The sequence below is a fragment of the Pristiophorus japonicus genome, chromosome 4 (assembly GCF_044704955.1).
Source record: "Pristiophorus japonicus isolate sPriJap1 chromosome 4, sPriJap1.hap1, whole genome shotgun sequence".
NCBI lineage: Eukaryota > Metazoa > Chordata > Chondrichthyes > Pristiophoridae > Pristiophorus > Pristiophorus japonicus.
The window spans coordinates 1,628,499-1,647,170 of record NC_091980.1 but is presented as its reverse complement, the minus strand read 5'-3'; positions in this window follow the sequence as shown (position 1 = coordinate 1,647,170).

The window sequence follows — 18,672 nt, the reverse complement described above, 5'->3', positions numbered from 1 at the left end:
GGCACCTTTGAAAGTGCCCACACCTGGCTGAAAGAGATGTTCAAATCGCTTTATAACTGTTGAGCAGGAGGTCCGTTCCTCTAATGACATGGCATGGACATTATCCCATTTCCAGTTTAGTTTTGCCAGCCAGCTTCTCCCCAGCAGGGCTGGGGGGTCTCCGGGGACAATCCACAGGGGAAGTCGGTTCACTGTCCCTTTGTGTGTGACAGAGAGCATGGCGCTGCCGAGGATGGTACGATTTCTTTGGTATAGGTCCTTAGTTTGGTGTTGACCCTTGTCAGTTTTGGTCTGTCTCTTTTATGCGGCCACAGTTGTTCAAATTGTTGAGCGCCCATGAGAGATTGACTCGCTCCCGTATCCAGCTCCATGTTGACAGATATCCCGTTGAGTAGGACCCTCATCATTGTAGGAGGCGTCCTGTTGTAGGAGCAGCGGCCATTGATCGTGTTGACCCGCTGTACATCAGTGTCCCGGGTACTGTCCCCACCATCTTCTGGTCCGTTTTCCGACCCATCCGATTCGTATACCAGCCGAGCTGCCGTTTTTTTGCACATGCGGGCCAAATGCCCTGTATATTCACAATTTCTGCAAACAGCCTGCTGAAATTGACATCCCCTTGATGAGTGCCCACCCCCACACCTCCAGCACAGACCTGTTCCATTGTTCAAAGTGTTCCCAAAGAATGAGCTGCGTCTGGCTGATCTCTCTTGAGCTTCTCTCAGTTTGTAGTTGATTGCTCGCATTGTGGGTTGATGAGGTGTGAACGGCCGTTCCTATCGCCCTTGATGGCTTCTGCCTGCTGTCGAGAGCCTGTTCTCCCGGTTTTGTCTGTGTGTGGAGGTAGCAGCTTGTTTAGTGCTGTGAACTTCTTGTTCCGATATTTCATTAGTTGTCGTACCTGCATTGTAAATCAACCTCTTTTCTTCTTCCCCTACCAAGAATGTCTGTGCAACCAGTGCTGCTGCCTCTAAGGTCAGGTTCTTGGTCTCTATGAGCTTTCGGAATATGCCTGCGTGGCCTATTCCTTCAATGAAAAAGTCTCTCAGCATTTCTCTCCTCAGTTCATCGGAGAACTCACATAAACTAGCCAACCTCCGAAGTTCCGCCACGAAGTCGGGTATGCTCTGGCCCACATAGCATCTGTAGTTGTAGAACCTGTGTCTGGCCATGTGTAGGCTGCTCGCTGGCTTCTTACCAGTATGCTCAATTCTTCAAACGACTTGCTTGCTGGTTTCTCGGGTGCCAACAGATCCTTCATTAAAGCGTATGTTTTCGAGCTACAGCTGGTCAAGAGATGGGCTCTTCTCTTGTCTGCCTTATCGTCGCCTAACCAGTCTTTGGTTACAAAGCTTTGCTGGAGCCTTTCTATAAAGTCCTCCCAATTGTCTCCCGCATTGTACTTTTCATCTGATCCGTTGTTCGCCATTCTGTGGATTCTGTAATCCCGTAACTCGTCGCCACTGTAAAGTCCTGTTCCCTCAGTACAGATTCACACGAGGCATGTAGTGAAGTCAAGGTCACTCTGGACCTGCACCTTTATTTCACAGCTCTGGAATGCTGCACTTGCCTGAGACCTGCCCTTATATACCTGTCTCTTGCAAGTTCACCCCTGGTGGTAAGGTATGCTGGTGGTTACAGGTCATGTATAGCATGTTAGGATACAGTTATATATAATAATGTAAGATACATGATAGAATATGCATCCACCACAACTAAAAACATCTTTCCCAGGAAGGGACCTGCAAAGTCGATGTGGATCCTGGCCCATGGTTTGGACGGCCACGACCACAGACTCAGCGGTGATTCCGCTGGTGCTTTACTGAGCTGCATACAAGTGTTGCACTGATGCACACATTATTCCAGATCAGAGTCCATTCCAGGCCACCATACGTGAGACCTGGCAATGGCCTTCATCATGACAATACCGGGATGAGTGCTGTGTAGATCATGTACAAATTTCTCTCTGCCTTTCTTCGGCATAACAACACGATTACCCCACAGTAAACAATCTGACTGAATGGATAGTTCGTCTTTGCGACGGTTGTAAGGTTTGGTCTCATCACCCATTTGCTTGGGTATAGCAGACCAATCACCACTAAGGACACAGCGTTTCACAATTGATAATATCGGGTCCTGGCTGGTCCAGGTCTTAACTTGTTGAGACGTGACAGGGGTTCCTTCACTTTCAAAAGCATCCATAACTAACAGTAGGTCTGCCGGTTGTGGCATTTCCACCTGTGGTGTGGGCAACGGCAGACGTCTCAGTGCATCGGCACAATTCTCGGTGCCAGGTCTATGGTGAATGACATAATCATAGGCAGACAATGTCAATGCCCACCTCTGGATACTGGACAATGCATTGGTATTAATACATTTGTTTTCCGAAAACAATGAAATGAGTGGCTTGTGATCTGTTTCCAGTTCAAACCAAAGACCAAACCAGTCGTGATGCATCTTTTTAACCCCATACACACAGGCTAATGCTTCTTTGCCTACCATGCTGTAGGCTCTTTCCGCCTTTGACAAACGTTTAGAAGCATATGCCATAGGTTGTAATTTACCCGACTCATTAGCTTGTTGGAGCATGCAACCAACTCCATATGACGAAGCATCACAGGCCAATACTAGATGCTTGCACAGATCGTAATGTACCAGCAGCTTGTTAGAGCAAAGCAGATTAGTAGCTTTCTCAAAAGCTCTATCTTGAGACGCACCCCAAACCCAGTTATCGCCTTTTCTTAGCAGCATGTGCAGTGGCTCTAATGAAGTGCTCAATCTAGGTAGGATATTACCGAAGTAGTTGAGTAGACCACGGAACGAACGCAGCTCCATCACATTCTGAGGCCTGGGTGCAGTTTGATGGCCTCGGTTTTCAAGTCCGTAGACCTGATGCCGTCAGCATATTCGACCTCTGGTGCCATGAAGACACACTTCGAACGTTTCAGTCTGAGTCCCACTTTGTCCAGACGATGTAGAACCTCTTCCAGGTTGTTCAGATGTTCGGCGGTGTCACGACCTGTGACCAGGATGTCATCTTGGAACACGACGGTTCTAGGGACGGACTTCAGTAGACTCTCCATGTTCCTCTGAAATATGGCTGCAGCCGAGCGAATTCTGAAAGGACACTTTGTAGATAAACAGTCCTTTATGAGTGTTGATGCATGTAGGTTTCTTTGATGTCTCAACGAGTTCCTGTGTCATGTAGTCTGACGTCAGATCCAGTTTAGTGAACGACATCCCCCCGGCTAGCGTTGCAAACAGATCATCGGCCTTCGGTAATGGTTATTGATCCTGTTTCGAAACTCGGTTGATCGTAACCTTGTAGTCTCCACAAATCCTGACAGTGCCATCACTCGTCAACACAGGAACAAATGGGGCTAGCCCATTCGTTAAATACGACCGGTGATATGATCCCTTCACACTGGAGTCTGTCCAGTTCGATTTCGACCTTCTCCCTCATCGTGTACGGAACCGCCCGAGCTTTATAATGGATGGGTCTTGTATCCGAGTCCATGTAGATCTGCATCTTGGCTCCCGTGAAATTGCCAATGACTGTTTCAAACAGCGAGGGTAACTTGCTCAGCACTTGAGCACATGGAGTATCATCCTCCAACGACAACGCTTTGATATCGTTCCAATTCCATTTGATTTTTTCCAGCCAATTCCTGCCGAACAGCATTGGACCATTGCCTGGAACAATCCATAACGGTAAATCATGAACCGTACCTTCATACCTTCACTACTGCACTTCCAATCACCGTTATGAGTTGGCATTGACTGGACTCAGCTTAGGTCTCACAGCCTTAGTATCCCACAGCTTGTCGCATGTCCTCTGGCTCATTATTGATTGACTCGCACCCGTGTCCAATTCCATCGGTACAGGCACACTGTTAAGTTTCAAATTAATCATTATCGGTTGGCTCTTTGTTAGGAATGAATACAGTCCATACACTTCCTCCTCTGGTAGCTCGGATTGCATATACTGATCCGCGCTATACTGGTCATCATCCTCCACATGGTGTGTCGCAGCACGCTTGCTCAGTTGTGGACACATGCGCTGGAGATGCCCCAGTCTCGAACAGCCTTTACAAATGTACTGTTTAAACCAACACTGATGAGGCCAATGATTTCCCCCACAACACCAATGCGGTGAAATAGGATTCATTCCCGTTGGCGGACTTTGGGCAGCCACAGGTTTCGCATACGCAGTCGAGTAGGCCCTGCCATATGCAGCTCTGCCAAACGACAATACAATCTCTTGCCAAGTTCGGATTTTTCAATGATATCTGCTGTACATTTTTGTCCATCGTCACGCATGCGTGGGCAATCGTGATGGTCTTGCTCATATCCAGCGTCTCCGCTGCCAGTAGCTTACACAGGAACACCTCGTGGTTGATGCCAATTACAAAGAAGTCTCCCAACGCGTTTTCAAACTTACACGGTCCAGCTAGATGTCTTAGGTCAGCAACGCATCCCGACACATCCTGGCCCTCAGAACGAACGTGCGTGTAGAATCGATATCGTGAGATGATGATGCCTTCTTCTGGTTTGAGATGGTCATGTACCAGAGCACACAATTCCTCAGAGTCCTTGTACTTTGGACTTGCAGGTGAGAGAAGATTCTTTACGAATCCATAGATTTTCAGACCGCAAACCGTGAGGAAGACCGCCCTGCGCCTAACGGCGTCAGTGGGTTCCTCCATTTTGTTGGCTACGAAGTATTGGTCCAGGCGAGCTACAAAACCTGCCCAGTCCTCTCCCTCCACGAATCTCTCCACAATTCCAATTGTGCTCATTTTTGCATGCGTCTAAAGTTCTCTCGTCGCCAAATGTTATGTATGTAATAACTCTATAGACTGAATACTATAAACTAACACAGGTACAAATCTAGCTTTGCTTTATTAGGGTCCAAAGTTATTACATTACACTTTGGCTTGCCTTCTATACCTGGGCCACACACATGAGCACACAGCCCAATGACATCCGACAGTGCAGCGCTCCCTCAGTACTGCCCCTCCGACAGTGCAGCGCTCCCTCAGTACTGCCCCTCCGACAGTGCAGCGCTCCCTCAGTACTGCCCCTCCAACAGTGCAGCGCTCCCTCAGTACTGCCCCTCCGACAGTGCTGCACTCCCTCAGTACTGCCCCTCCGACAGTGCGACGCTCCCTCAGTACTGCCCCTCAGACAGTGCGGCGCTCCCTCAGCACTGCCCCTCCAACAGTGCGGCACTCCCTCAGTACTGTCCCTCCGACAGTGCGGCACTCCCTCAGTACTGCCCCACCGAAGTGCGGTGCTCCCTCAGTACTGCCCCTCCGATAGTGCAGCACTACCTCAGTACTGCCCCTCCAACAGTGAAACACTCCCTACTGACCTTCCGACAGTGCGGCACTCCCTCAGTACTGCCCCTCCGACAGTGCGGCGCTCCCTCAGTACTGCCCCTCCGACAGTGCAGCACTCCCTCAGTACTGCCCCTCCGACAGTGCGGCGCTCCTTCAGTACTGTCCCTCCGACAGTGCGGCACTCCCTCAGTAATGCGCCTCCGACAGTGCGGCACTCCCTCAGTACTGCCCCTCCGACAGTGCAGCACTCCCTCAGTACTGCTCCTCCGACTGTACGGCACTCCCTCAGTACTGCCCCTCCGACAGTGCGGCATTCCCTCAGTACTGCCCCTCCGACAGTGCGGCACTCCCTCAGTACTGCCCCTCCGACAGTGCAGAGCTCCCTCACGAATGCCCCTCCGACAGTGCAGCACTCCCTCAGTACTGCCCCTCCGACAGTGCAGCGCTCCCTCAGTACTGCCCCTCCGACAGCGCGGCACTCCCTCAGTACTGCCCCTCCGACAGTGCGGCGCTCCCTCAGTACTGACCCTCCGACAGTGCGATACTCCCTCAGTACTGCCCCTCCGACAGTGCAGCACTCCCTCAGTACTACCCCTCCGACAGTGCGGCACTCTCTCAGTACTGCCCCTCCGACAGTGCGGCACGCCCTCAGTACTGCCCCTCCGACAGTGCAGCACTCCCTCAGTACTGCCCCTCCGACAGTTCAGAGCTCCCTCACTACTGCCCCTCCGACAGTGCAGCACTCCCTCAGTACTGCCCCTCCGACAGTGCAGCGCTCCCTCAGTACTGCCCCTCCGACAGTGCGGCACTCCCTCAGTACTGCCCCTCCGACAGTGCGGCGCTCCCTCAGTACTGCCCCTCCGACAGTGCGGCACTCCCTCAGTACTGCCCCTCCGACAGTGCGGCGCTCCCTCAGTACTGACCCTCCGACAGTGCGACGCTCCCTCAGTACTGCCCCTCCGACAGTGCGGCACTCCCTCAGTACTACCCCTCCGACAGTGCGGCACTCCCTCAGTACTGCCCCTCCGACAGTGCGGCACTCCCTCAGTACTGCTCCTCCGACAGTGCGGCGCTCCCTCAGTACTGCCCCTCCGACAGTGCGGCACTCCCTCAGTACTGCCCCTCCGACAGTGCGGCACTCCCTCAGTACTGCCCCTCCGACAGTGCGGCGTTCCCTCAGTACTGGCCCTCCGACAGTGCGGCACTCCCTCAGTACTGCCCCACCGAAGTGCGGTGCTCCCTCAGTACTGCCCCTCCGATAGTGCAGCACTACCTCAGTACTGCCCCTCCAACAGTGAAACGTTCCCTACTGACCTTCCGACAGTGCGGCACTCCCTCAGTACTGCCTCTCCGACAGTGCGGCGCTCCCTCAGTACTGCCCCTCCGACAGTGCAGCACTCCCTCAGTACTGCCCCTCCGACAGTGCGGCGCTCCTTCAGTACTGTCCCTCCGACAGTGCGGCACTCCCTCAGTAATGCGCCTCCGACAGTGCGGCACTCCCTCAGTACTGCCCCTCCGACAGTGCAGCACTCCCTCAGTACTGCTCCTCCGACTGTACGGCACTCCCTCAGTACTGCCCCTCCGACAGTGCGGCACTCCCTCAGTACTGCACCTCCGACAGTGCGGCACTCCCTCAGTACTGCCCCTCCGACAGTGCAGAGCTCCCTCACTACTGCCCCTCCGACAGTGCAGCACTCCCTCAGTACTGCCCCTCCGACAGTGCAGCGCTCCCTCAGTACTGCCCCTCCGACAGTGCAGCGCTCCCTCAGTACTGCCCCTCCGACAGTGCGGCACTCCCTCAGTACTGCCCCTCCGACAGTGCGGCGCTCCCTCAGTACTGACCCTCCGAGAGTGCGATGCTCCCTCAGTACTGCCCCTCCGACAGTGCAGCACTCCCTCAGTACTACCCCTCCGACAGTGCGGCACTCTCTCAGTACTGCCCCTCCGACAGTGCGGCACTACCTCAGTACTGCCCCTCCAACAGTGAAACGTTCCCTACTGACCTTCCGACAGTGCGGCACTCCCTCAGTACTGCCCCTCCGACAGTGCGGCGCTCCCTCAGTACTGCCCCTCCGACAGTGCAGCACTCCCTCAGTACTGCCCCTCCGACAGTGCGGCGCTCCTTCAGTACTGTCCCTCCGACAGTGCGGCACTCCCTCAGTAATGCGCCTCCGACAGTGCGGCACTCCCTCAGTACTGCCCCTCCGACAGTGCAGCACTCCCTCAGTACTGCTCCTCCGACTGTACGGCACTCCCTCAGTACTGCCCCTCCGACAGTGCGGCACTCCCTCACTACTGCCCCTCCGACAGTGCAGCACTCCCTCAGTACTGCCCCTCCGACAGTGCAGCGCTCCCTCAGTACTGCCCCTCCGACAGTGCAGCGCTCCCTCAGTACTGCCCCTCCGACAGTGCGGTGCTCCCTCAGTACTGCCCCTCCGACAGTGCGGCGCTCCCTCAGTACTGACCCTCCGACAGTGCGATGCTCCCTCAGTACTGCCCCTCCGACAGTGCAGCACTCCCTCAGTACTACCCCTCCGACAGTGCGGCACTCTCTCAGTACTGCCCCTCCGACAGTGCGGCACGCCCTCAGTACTGCCCCTCCGACAGTACGGCACTCCCTCAGTACTGCCCCTCCGACAGTGCAGAGCTCCCTCACTACTGCCCCTCCGACAGTGCAGCACTCCCTCAGTACTGCCCCTCCGACAGTGCAGCGCTCCCTCAGTACTGCCCCTCCGACAGTGCGGCGCTCCCTCAGTACTGCCCCTCCGACAGTGCAGCGCTCCCTCAGTACTGCCCCTCCGACAATGCGGCACTCCCTCAGTACTGCCCCTCCGACAGTGCGGCGCTCCCTCAGTACTGACCCTCCGACAGTGCGACGCTCCCTCAGTACTGCCCCTCCGACAGTGCGGCACTCCCTCAGTACTACCCCTCCGACAGTGCGGCACTCCCTCAGTACTGCCCCTCCGACAGTGCGGCACTCCCTCAGTACTGCCCCTCCGACAGTGCGGCGCTCCCTCAGTACTGCCCCTCCGACAGTGCGGCACACCCTCAGTACTGCCCCTCCGACAGTGCGGCACTCCCTCAGTACTGCCCCTCCGACATTGCGGCTCTCCCTCAGTACTGCCCCTCCGACAGTGTGAGTGCGAGTGTGAAATTTCTCTCAGTTTATTCAGTGATGATCAGATGTGGTCTTTGTGAAATTACAATCATTGTCGGGAACGAGGATACATGCTGTTTTCTGTCTAATTTACTCTCTCATTATTGCAAATTAAATGTTGCTGTGTCTCTGCCTGCCTCCGCTCTGTGAGCTGTGCTGTGTACATTGATCCATCTCCAGCTCACTTCGCAATGTCCGACTTATGTGCCAAACCTTTAATCTGTGCCGTTGTTTCCCCCGCTTGTGCCGTCATTTGATAAACCCCAGAATGATCACAACCTCACTTTATAATCTTCCTTCTTATCTTAAACTCGCGCAAGCTAAAAATCGCTGGTTACCATAGCGATGGATTGCTCTGACATTTGGAGAGGAGCTGTAATTTAAAGTGCGGGCAGAGCCTCGCCTGGGGCTGTGTGTTCAAAGAGACTCCATGGAGAGCACCTGGACCTCAAACCCCTGGGATCGCCTGCCAACGCCCAGAGCCCACCCATCCTCTCCCCGTCCTAAACCCCTCTCCACTCAGGCCTCAGCTCAGCTCAATATCCATCCAGAGCTTCAGCAACAGCTCTGCTGGGTCTGCCCAGCCTCATTGGCAGCTCTCTCGCCTCTGAGTCAGAGGCCGAGGGTTCGAGTTCCACTCCTGAGACTAGAGCACAAAAATATAGGTCAACAGTCCAGTACTGAGGGAGTGCCGCACTGTCGGAGGGGCAGTACTGAGGGAGCGCTGCACTGTCGGTGGGGCAGTACTGAGGGAGTGCCGCACTGTCGGAGGGGCAGTACTGAGGGAGCGCCGCACTGTCGGAGGGGCAGTACTGAGGGAGTGCCACACTGTCGGAGGGGCGGTACTGAGGGAGTGCCACACTGTCGGAGGGGCAGTACTGAGGGAGTGCCGCACTGTCGGAGGGGCAGTATTGAGGAAGTGCCGCACTGTCGGAGGGGCAGTGCTGAGGGAGCACCGCACTGTCGGAAGGGCGGTTCTGAGGGAGTGCCGCACTGTCGGAGGGGCAGTACTGAGGGAGTGCGGCACAGTCGGAGGGACTGTACTGAGGGAGCACCGCACTGTCAGAGGGGCAGTACTGAGGGAGTGCCGCACTGTCGGAGGGGCAGTATTGAGGAAGTGCCGCACTGTCGGACGGGCAGTGCTGAGGGAGCACCGCACTGTTGGAAGGGCGGTTCTGAGGGAATGCTGCACTGTCAGAAGGGCAGTACTGAGGGAGTGCCGCACTGTCGGAGGGGCAGTACTGAGGGAGTGCCGCACTGTTGGGATGGAGTACAAAAGCAGGGATGTCCTGCTGCAACTGTACAGGGTATTGGTGAGGCCGCACCTGGAGTACTGCGTGCAGTTTTGGTCACCTTACTTAAGGAAGGATATACTGGCTTTGGAGGGGGTACAGAGGCGATTCACTAGGCTGATTCCGGAGATGAGGGGGTTACCTTATGATGATAGATTGAGTAGACTGGGTCTTTACTCGTTGGAGTTCAGAAGGATGAGGGGTGATCTTCTAGAAACATTTAAAATAATGAAAGGGATAGACAAGATAGAGGCAGAGAGGTTGTTTCCACTGGTCGGGGAGACTAGAACTCGGGGGCACAGCCTCAAAATACGGGGGAGCCAATTTAAAACCGAGTTGAGAAGGAATTTCTTCTCCCAGAGGGTTGTGAATCTGTGGAATTCTCTGCCCAAGGAAGCAGTTGAGGCTAGCTCATTGAATGTATTCAAATCACAGATAGATAGATTTTTAACCAATAAGGGAATTAAGGGTTACGGGGAGCGGGCGGGTAAGTGGAGCTGAGTCCACGACCAGATCAGCCATGATCTTGTTGAATGGCGGAGCAGGCTCGAGGGGCTAGATGGCCTACTCCTGTTCCTAATTCTTATGTTCTTATCTTCTGTTGGAGGGGCAGTACTGAGGGAGCACCGCACCGTCGGAGGGGCAGTGCTGAGGGAGCACCGCACTGTCGGAGGGGCAGTGCTGAGGGAGCACCGCACTGTCGGAGGGGCAGTGCTGAGGGAGTGCTGCACTGTCGGAGGGGCAGTACTGAGGGAGTGCTGCACTGTCGGAGGGGCAGTGCTGAGGGAGCACCGCACTGTCGGTAGGGCGGTTCTAAGGGAATGCTGCACTGTCAGAAGGGCAGTACTGAGGGAGTGCTGCACTGTCAGAGGGGCAGTACTAAGATAGTGCCGCACTGTCGGAGGGGCAGTACTAAGGGAGTGCCGCACTGTCGGAAGGGCGGTACTGAGGGAGTGCCGCACTGTCGGAAGGGCGGTACTGAGGGAGTGCCGCACTGTCGGAGGGGCAGTGCTGAGGGAGTGCTGCACTGTCGGAGGGGCAGTGCTGAGGGAGTGCTGCACTGTCGGAGGGGCAGTGCTGAGGGAGTGCTGCACTGTCGGAGGGGCAGTACTGAGGGAGTGCTGCACTGTTGGAGGGGCAGCACTGAGGGCAGCCTTGGAAAAGGTGAGGATTGGTGTGGGCAGAAGCAGGCAGGTAAGAGAGTGTTTAGCTCAGTGAGCTATCGATGAGTGGACGATGATTCAGAGCGAGGAGAGCAGAGTAACGGTAGAATCGCACAACGTCAATAAAATCATATTCAGCCACACCTGTAGGGAATCGAGCTGCAATGAGCGAGGGAGCGACTGTTGGGTGACCATGGAAGTAACGCAGGAGGGTTGTGTGGAAAGTATTTTTATCTAAGCTGATACCATACGGTATTTGTGTGCCTTTTGATTAAAATGGAGTCCTGGCCCTTCCAGAACTTTCTGCATTTTAGCAGTCAGCTTGCATAAACAGCTAAACCTGCTGTGAGATGGCTGATGGCCATCAGACAGCTAGGAGACAAGTCCTGCTGAGACAAGTAACCCCCCATGGTGCTCTCCTATTGTCTACACTACAGGAGTTCCATGTCACCCCACCCTTATCTTCTAGCCATTATCTCTTTCCGAGACCTCATCCATTTGATGCAAACAGATAAACTGACCAGGAAATTGAAACAATCCTGACACAGTACAAGACAGGTGATAGCCCATTACCTATGACTCATGGAGTAATGGCCGTTTGGCTTTCTGATAACCCTGACAAAAGGAAATATCTGGACACCATGTCAGGACCAGGATATAGTAATTAACTCTTTATCTGTATTCACTGACTGTGAGACAGAGCAATACACAGGGAGAGGCCAGAACTTTGGTTTTACTGTATAAATATCTTGTTAAACTGAACCATTTCGGAGGTGTTCACTTAGCCCTTGACTGAGTGTGACCTACCCGTTGCGAGCAAGTAAATGAAAAAGGAAACCTCTACCAGAGCTGTAAGTGTCGGAGTCATTCTTTTCGGAGGTCGAGATTTCGACAGTTGCTACCCAGATTTCAGAGGTAAGGTGAGGAGAATGTGTTTACGCAGCGAGTTGTTGTGATCGGGAACGCGCTGACGGAAAGGGCGGTGGGAGCAGATTCAATCGTGACTTTGAAACGGGAATTGGATAAATACTGGAAGGGGGAGAAAATTGGCGGGCTGTGGGGAGAGCGCGGGGGGAGTGGGACTGATTGGATCGCTCTGTCACAGAGCCGGCACAGGCTCGATGGGCCCAATGGGATCCTCCTGTGCGGTGAGATCCTGTGATGACAAGTGAAGGGTGAGGGTTAGGGCCTTTCGATGGAAGCAGAAATCGACATGTTCTATCCGACGACTATTCCACAACCTCAGCTTCACTTCCGTGAACATAAGCCGAAGGTTTTAGAATTGATTATCCACCAGCCGTTGGATTCGATCACACTGGGTATTGTCTGGGCTGGGCGGCTTCTTCAAAGCTCCAGATTCACCACCAACAACCACAACTTGCATTTATATAGCGCCTTTAATGTACGAACATGTCGTGAGGCGCTGGACAGGAGCGTTAAGCAAACAGTATGTGACACCGAGCCACGTAATGCGGTATGAGGACAGGTGGCCAACAGTTTGGTCAAAGAGGTCGGTTTTAAGGATCGTTATCGAGAGAGAGGTAGAGAGGAGCGGAGAGGTTTAGGGAGGGAATTTCAAAACTTAGCGCCCAGGCAGCAGAAGGCATGGCCGCCGATGGTGCAGCGATTATAATCGGGGATGCACAAGAGGGCAGAATTGGAGGAGTGCAGAGATCTCGGGGGGACGGGGTTTGTGGGGCTGGAGGAGATTACAGAGATAGGGAGGGGCGAGGGCCATGGAGGGCTGTCCTATCTAATAAAGACTCACTGTGATAGACCACAGTGTCACTAAGCGTCACACTGTGAGGGCCCACGGAATATCAGTTGCCATTTTGCCCATGGCAGAAATGACGTCACACATCGCACGGACCCTGCACTGGTTCATATACACATCGTCATCAGTTCATCACCTGACAAGACCAACAGCACGTCCTCCCAGCTCACTTTCACCCGACAATACCTCAGTATTGAAAGTGCAGCGCTCCCTCAGTACTGTCCCTCCGACAGTGCAGCACTCCCTCAGTACTGCCCCTCCGACAGTGCAGCACTCCCTCAGTACTGTCCCTCTGACAGTGCAGCACTCCCTTAGTACTGCCCCTCCGACAGTGCAGCACTCCCTCAGTACTGCCCCTCCGACAGTGCAGCACTCCCTCAGTACTGCCCCTCTGACAGTGCAGCACTCCCTCAGTACTGTCCCTCCGACAGTGCGACACGCCCTCAGTACTGCCCCTCCGACAGTTCAGCGCTCCCTCAGTACTGCCCCTCCGACAGTGCAGCACTCCCTCAGTACTGCCCCTCCGACAGTGCGGCGCTCCCTCAGTACTGCCCCTCCGACAGTGCAGCGCTCCCTCAGTACTGCCCCTCCGACAGTGTGGCGCTCCCCTAACTCTAAATGCTGTACTGCACTGGGCCTGTGTGCCTGGAATTTGTGCTCCAGTCTCTGGAGAGGGACTTGAACCCGGGACTTTCTGACTCCCAGGCGAGAGAAAGAGTGTTTCACATTGAACGTCGGCTGACACTGGATGGTTTGTGTTGAAATCTTTGAGTGGTGGGCTGGAGTCTGCCTTTAATGGTGCAGATGAAGGGTGTTTGAAGGATTGGCGTGGGTTACAGAGAGAAACAACGTCTGCCATCGGCCCGAAGTTGCAGAGGTTGGGATGATATTGGTGTGGCTGGAACAAGGTGCACCCAGGGCAGTCCCTGTGACAGTAAGGTTTCGGTAGTTGAGTGAGTGGGAGTCTCTGAGTGATGCTTATTCCAGAGAGATGCCCCACTCACGCCGCCCTTTGCAATTTGAAACATGCACATATTTTGTCGGCTGCATATCAGCTGAAAAGAAATACCTACGACTAAGTGATAATTGTGAATTGTGAAGAGCTTTGAGCGAACGTGTGGAGAGAACGATACCATCTATCTCCAGAATCCGCAGACATACATCTCAGTTTGAAGAGGCACCAGCGGCTGACTTCAGTGACGTTGTTTTGACTGAACGGAGTTAGAAGCAACCAATCTTCAATAAATGGATAATTGGCGAGATTTGCACCCGAGTCAGGCACACGATCTAAAGCAGAGTCAGCGATTCGAGAAACAGTGCCTCACGGTATAACGGCAGCCGAACAGATTGCCGAGGGAGCTGAGTCAAGATTAATTGGCACCTTTAAAAGGAGCTGGATTGATTAGTGTTGAGAAGGGGGTTCAGAGAATCTTACCGCACAGGAGGAGGCCATTGGGCCCATCGAGCCTGTGCCGGCTCTGTGACAGAGCGATCCAATCAGTCCCACTCCCCCCGCTCTCTCCCCACAGCCCGGCAAATTATTCCTTTCCCAGTATTTATCCAATTCCCGGTTTGAAAGTCACTATTGAATCTGCTCCCACCGCCCTTTCAGGCAGCGCGTTCCCGATCACAACAACTCGCTGCGTAAACACATTCTCCCCATCTCCCCCTCGGGTTCTTTGGCCAATCGCCTTCAATCTGTGTCCCTCTGGTTACCGAGCCTCCTGCCCCCGGGAACAGTCTCTCCTTATTTACTCTATCAAACCCCTGATCATTTTGAACCCCTCTATTTAAATCTCCTCTCAACCTTCTCTGCTCCAAGGAGAACAACCCCAGCTTCTCCAGTCTATCCGCGTCACTGAGATCCCTCATCCCTGGAACCATTCTCGTAAATCCCCTCCGCATCCTCTCCCAGGCCGTGACACCCTTCCTACAGTGCGGTGCCCGGAGTTAGACACAATACTCCAGCTGGGGCCGAACCCGTGTGTTATAAATGTTTCGTATCACCTCCTTGCTTCTGTATCTGTGCCTCTATTTATAAAGACGGGATCGCGTTTGTTTTTGAACAGCTTTCTCAGCCTGTCCTGCCACCTTCAAAGATTAGTGTACACCCACCCCAGGTCTCCCTGTTCCTGTGTTGCCAATGTCCAAGGACGTTAAGACCCTGAGCAGCACTCCTATGGGATGGTGTGAATGCCTACTTATTGTATTCACCTCAAAGTGCCTGCAGACAGTAACGATCCTGCAGGACCATTGCTGAGAGCAGAAGGTCACAGAGTTAGGGTGCAGGTTTTGTAATTGCTGTTCTGATTGACACCAAGACACAAAGTGTATTATTTTGCGGGATTATCACCACACCCCAACTCTTCCCTGACTCTCCCAGGACATTATCTCACACTGCAACCACTCTGCCTTGCTGTGTATGTGTGGAATTCAACAAATGTAACTGTGCTCCTGATGCCAAAAATAGTTCCATCAAAGCTCATTCATCTACAACCTGAAGGCTCTTTCTAGTCCCCTTACCTCTCATCGAAGCCCATCCCTCCAGTCCCCTAACTCTCCCATCGAAGCCCATCCCTCCCGTCCCCTAACTCTCCCATCGAAGCCCATCCCTCCAGTCCCCTAACTCTCCCATCAAAGCCCATCTCTCCAGTCCCCTAACCCTCCCATCGAAGCCCATCCCTCCAGTCCCCTAACTCTCCCACCGAAGCCCATCCCTCCAGTCCCCTAATCCTCCCATCGAAGCTCATCCCTCCAGTCCCCTAACCCTCCCATCGAAGCCCATCCCTCCAGTCCCCTAACTCTCCCATCGAAGCCCATCCCTCCAGTACCCTAACTCTCCCATCGAAGCCCATCCCTCCAGTCCCCTAACTCTACCATCGAAGCCCATCCCTCCAGTCCCCTAACTCTCCCATCGAAGCCCATCCCTCCCTTCCACTAACTCTCCCATCGAAGCCCATCCCTCCAGTCCCCTAACTCTCCCATCGAAGCCCATCCCTCCCTTCCACTAACTCTCCCATCGAAGCCCATCCCTCCCATCCCCTAACTCTCCCATCGAAGCCCATCCCTCCCTTCCACTAACTCTCCCATCGAAGCCCATCCCTCCCTTCCACTAACTCTCCCATCAAAGCCCATCCCTCCCTTCCACTAACTCTCCCATCGAAGCCCATCCCTCCAGTCCCCTAACTCTCCCATCGAAGCCCATCCCTCCCTTCCACTAACCCTCCTATCGAAGCCCATCCCTCCAGTACCCTAACTCTCCCATCGAAGCCCATCCCTCCCGTCCCCTAACTCTCCCATCGAAGCCCATCCCTCCCTTCCACTAACTCTCCCATCGAAGCCCATCCCTCCCTTCCACTAACTCTCCCATCAAAGCCCATCCCTCCCTTCCACTAACTCTCCCATCGAAGCCCATCCCTCCAGTCCCCTAACCCTCCTATCGAAGCCCATCCCTCCAGTACCCTAACTCTCCCATCGAAGCCCATCCCTCCCGTCCCCTAACTCTCCCATCGAAGCCCATCCCTCCCTTCCACTAACTCTCCCATCGAAGCCCATCCCTCCCTTCCACTAACTCTCCCATCAAAGCCCATCCCTCCCTTCCACTAACTCTCCCATCGAAGCCCATCCCTCCAGTCCCCTAACCCTCCTATCGAAGCCCATCCCTCCAGTACCCTAACTCTCCCATCGAAGCCCATCCCTCCAGTACCCTAACTCTCCCATTAAGGCCTTTAAATGGTCTAAGTCTCGTACTGACACGGGCTGGGAATTCTAGACCACTTGTCTCCATGATGGGTTCATGAATCTGATGTAAAGTGTTGAGACCGTTAATAAACAAATAAGGTATTCGGGGCTGGAGTCTAGGCTTTTGTGTTGTGTGGGCGATAACGGAGGGAGGGCGGGGAAGTTACCGGCCGGGAATAGGATGCGCTATAGCGAGGAATTTTGGCTACCTGGGCCATGCGTCAGGGTACGCAGCGGGAAACGAGGCGTTGTACAACTTTCCAGGCGCGAAAATGGGAACCTCGCGAACTAAAGTGCGGGGGGCCCTCCGAGGGAGAAAGAACCTTAAATAAAACACAAAAACATTCTCCAAACATTGCCCTCGCCAGCACAACACAAATCGCTAAACAAATGAAAGCACAAACACTCGCACGCACCGTTACAGCGCTTTTACGTTCCTCCCGCTGCCGGCACGACTCTGGTGACAAAGGCGTTCGTAGCGAGACGTGATTCCGGGCGGATAGCTCGGGTTCCAGTCAAAGCGAGTGGCGTTTCACACCCGGCACGGTTCCCCTCCGCCCCCACCCCCGGCGTTGTGGCTCAGTGTCCGGCCCAAAGCTCCCGACCGGCCGCAGGAGACCTCCCCGTCCCATCGCACGCCGCTCGGGGGCGAGACCCGGGGCGCAAAGGACACGGCAATCCAGTCTTGGATCTTCAACATCCAAACCCAATCTGCTGCAGGCTTCGTGTTCTGGAGTGGTTCGAGATTCAATAAATTCTCCTGAATTAGAGTCAAAATAAACTTCTCCGTTAAATTGAATTTTGTAACTCGGACTCTCGGAGCCTGCATGATTTGACCTGATCGTTTCATTAGCTGGTCCGTGGAAACAGCCAGTGAATTTGATTTGGAACAAATTGAATATCAGAAAATTCTCTTTCGGTGTCTGTTTTAGTGCCATTTAGCAACTGTGTCATCACATCTGCATCTTCACAATTAAAGTGACCCACTGTGCAATTGTGTCATCAGTTTAAAGGTGTACCCTTTCCTAAGATGGACAGAAGTTATCCACAGATAATTTGAGGTGAGGTGGATCTTTACAATTAATATCTGACACTACTGCAGACAGTTGGGATATCAACCTATCCTCTCGAAGTGTAAAGCTCTCACACAGAATCGGGCACAGTGCCCTTCGAACAGGGAACAGCAAACATGCACATTGCAGCTTTCTTTGGTCACAGAGTCCACGGGCTGTGAAATGTAAAGAAGGGATAAGTCACACTGGTCACGTGTTCTGTGAGATGGTTGCGTGTGGGAGGATATCCAATACTGGGTCTGATCTGTGCTATCCGAGTATGTCAGACCGGTGCCTCTCTCCTCTCGAAGTCAGAAGGTTGTGGGCTCAAAGTCCCACTCCAGAACATGAACACACAGCGTCTGCGCAGTACTGAGGGAGTGCTGCCAGACTGCAGTGCCACCACTGACAGAGGTGCCTTTTTATGCATGGAACCTTAAACCAGGGCTCCCTCCGTCTGATTGCTCAGGTGTGTGCAAGAAATCGCAGGGTGTGGAGAGGAACAGGCGATTGGCAGAAAAAATCAAAGAGCAAGTTATTATTTAAATGGAGAAAGATTGCAAAGTGCTGCAGTACAGCGGGACCTGGGGGTACTTGTGCATAAAACACAAAAGGTTAGTATACAGGTGCAGCAAGTGATCAGGAAGGCCAATGGCATCTTGGCCTTTATTGCAAAGGGGATGGAGTATAAAAGCAGGGAAGTCTTGCTACAGTCATACAGGGTATTGGTGAGGCCACATCTGGAATACTGCGTGCAGTTTTTGTTTCATTATTTACGAAAGGATATACTTGCTTAGGAGGCAGTTGAGAGAAGGCTCACAAAGTTGATCCTGGAGATGAGGTGGAATTCGCTGCCTCAGAGAGCTGTGGAGGCTGGGTCATTGAATAAATTTAAGACAGAGATAGACCGTTTCTTAACCGATAAGGGAATAAAGGGTTATGGGGAGTGGGCAGGGAAGTGAACCTGAGTCCATGATCGGATCAGCCATCATCATTATCATCGTCATCATCATAGGCAGCCCCTCGGAATCGAGAAAGACTTGCTTCCACTCTTAGAATGTGTCCTTAGGTGGCTGAACAGTCCAATACGAGAACCACAGTCCCTGTCACAGGTGGGACAGACAGTGGTTGAGGGAAGGGGTGGGTGGGGA